Source organism: Hipposideros armiger, unplaced genomic scaffold, assembly GCF_001890085.2.
Source record: "Hipposideros armiger isolate ML-2016 unplaced genomic scaffold, ASM189008v1 scaffold_564, whole genome shotgun sequence".
NCBI lineage: Eukaryota > Metazoa > Chordata > Mammalia > Chiroptera > Hipposideridae > Hipposideros > Hipposideros armiger.
The window spans coordinates 690,861-693,551 of record NW_017731914.1 but is presented as its reverse complement, the minus strand read 5'-3'; positions in this window follow the sequence as shown (position 1 = coordinate 693,551).

Genomic DNA, 2,691 nt, shown 5'->3' with positions numbered 1-2,691 from the left:
TTTAATTTTGTAATTGGGTCTTTTAAAGTTAGAGTGGGGTATAATTTCATTTATGTTGTAGAAACACACATTTATATCCATGCCAAAGATCAATAGAAAGTCAGGATATTTGTGAGTCACCCATAAGAGTCAGGGAAATTAGTTTGGAGGCCATAATTACAGACAAGAAAGGGGATGATGTGCCTGCAAACAAGAGAAGGGGCTATGGGAATGGAATGGAAAAGACAAATCCCAAAGATATTCAGAAGATGGAATTAACACCATGTGATGACTGATTGAATGTGAGAGATGAGATGAATGGAAGAGCTGAGGATCATAATGAGGTTTCCTAGCTTGGGTAACTCACTGAATAGTGATTTTATTAACTGAAAGGAAAAACAAACAGTTTTGGGAGAGGAAGATAACAACTTTGACTGGAATGTGTTGAAATTAAAGTCTTCCATAGGGTATGCACCTTAAATTTATCTAGTAAGCCATTTTACAATACAGGTCTATATTGCATGATAAAGGAGGTATTATAAATAAAGATTTATAATTCATCGCAATAAAGGATCCCTCTTATTAAGCAATGAAGTTAACCCACTAAGATGTAGAATGATCAAAGAAATGGTCCAATCATTGAGCCCTGTGAAACATAAATATTTAAGGGGTAGGTAGTGAAGTGGGATTTGGGACAGATGGCAAAAAGAAGTAGCCAGAAAGGAGAGAGCCAAATTAAGAGACTGCATCTTGTTACATTGAGCTTCAAGAGGGAAGGAGTGGTCTACATTATTAATCGGTCCACAGATTTGGAGAAGACTTAACTTTACAAGATTGCTATTAACTTTTAAAGTAGTTATGAAAAAACTGAATTACAATGGGAAGGTGAGTAAACTGGAGGATGAGGAGTTCATAATCCTGTGAAATGTCCTCAATTGTTATCTGTATATCAGTACTATTTAATTATTTCATAAAACTACCTTCAACTTGAGTGAGCTCTAAATTGGCACTGTTGCTAAGCTTATTTTATTTATTTATTTTTTATAACTAAGGACCCCCTCCTTAACAAATACTTAACACAGATTAGTCCTCAGGCTTAAAGAGATACAAGGCTGAAATTACAATCATCTCTTTCACTCTTCCGGGAATTTGTAAATTTCCAATCCCTGTCAATACTCCCCTCTCTGAATGGCTTGGTTTGCTTGTAGCATTTTGATAGCTATGCTTAAGGCTATTTATCCCTTTAAAGAAAGAGTTTTACTGGACTCAGGTTTGAAAGTAATACCTGAGACAAGAATTCAAAGTATGTAAGAACATACTAAGTGATACTATCATTTCAGAATATAATGTTTCAAATTGTTAGAGATCTCCTACCTTATCACAAATGAGTAGGTAATGAATAAAAATTAAGACATTATATTAAGATCTTTAGCCAAACGTGGTGTACACTCCTTTGAGATTACACCACATATATTAATTTCAATTTTGTTGCTACAGAACATGGATTAAATCATTCTAAAAACAACCAGAAACTGCTTAAGGAATTGAGCTTAAATGCTAGTGTGATAGAATATCTTATATTTGCTTAAACATGAGTTCTACCCTGGCAAATATTTACTTAAGGTCTTGGTGGGAGTTCGACTCTAAAGCATCATATTTCCTACTAAATACCCACTTAATTTTCAAATTTTCATCTTGCACACACCATCTTTCCACATGTGTTCAGGATAATTTAGAAATAGCATTGTATACCATATAGATTTCCAGTAGGAAATAGAACATTTCAATTTAGATAAACAGAGGAAGGCTTCAGAAAGAAGTATATACATAGATGTGTGAATGAAAGGATGTTCAATATGGTTAGTCCTCAGGGAAATGAAAATATAAACCAAAATAACATTCCACCATTTACCTATTAAAATGGCTGAAAAACAAAACAAAAAACTGATATGAATTGGTACTGGTAAGGATATGAAATAATCTGAACCATCATTATTACTATCCAGAGTGTAAATTGATATAACTTTGGCAAATTCTACCAAAACTGAGCATTGCCTATGATGAAACAATTTCATTTCTCAATATATAGAAATGTATTACTTTGTGTGTCAAAAGACCTGTACAGGAATGTTAACAACAATGCTTTTTATAATCGCCAAAACTAGAAACAATCCAAATGTCTTCCTATAGTGAAATAAATGGATAAATTGTGGTATGTTCATATGATCAAATGCAAATAGCAATGAGAATGAATATCCTACAACATGGATAAAACTCACAAATAGCATTTAGTGAAAGAAGCTAAACACTAAAGAAAATGTGTAGTGTTCTCATTTATATAACATTTAAAAAGAGGTTAACCTGTAGTGATAGATATCAGAGTGATGGTTACCTGGAGAGGTATAATTACTAGGAAGAGATATAAAGAGGCTTCTGAAGTGGTGGTAACATTCTATATCTTGGTTTGAATGGTGGCTATGCAGGTATATTTGCTTTGCAAGTGTTCATCATTTATTAACTTTTGTATAGGTATAGTATAACTGAACTTTTTAAAAAAAGACATATTGAAAGTGTGTCTGAAAAATCAAATAAAGATCACTAGCACACCAAGCAGTGAGATATTTCCCCAAACTCTGGCTTTGTCTAGCACTACTTGCAAAGGGACTTCACTGAGATGGTGAACAACTTCTGATTTGGGTATGAGGGGTCATC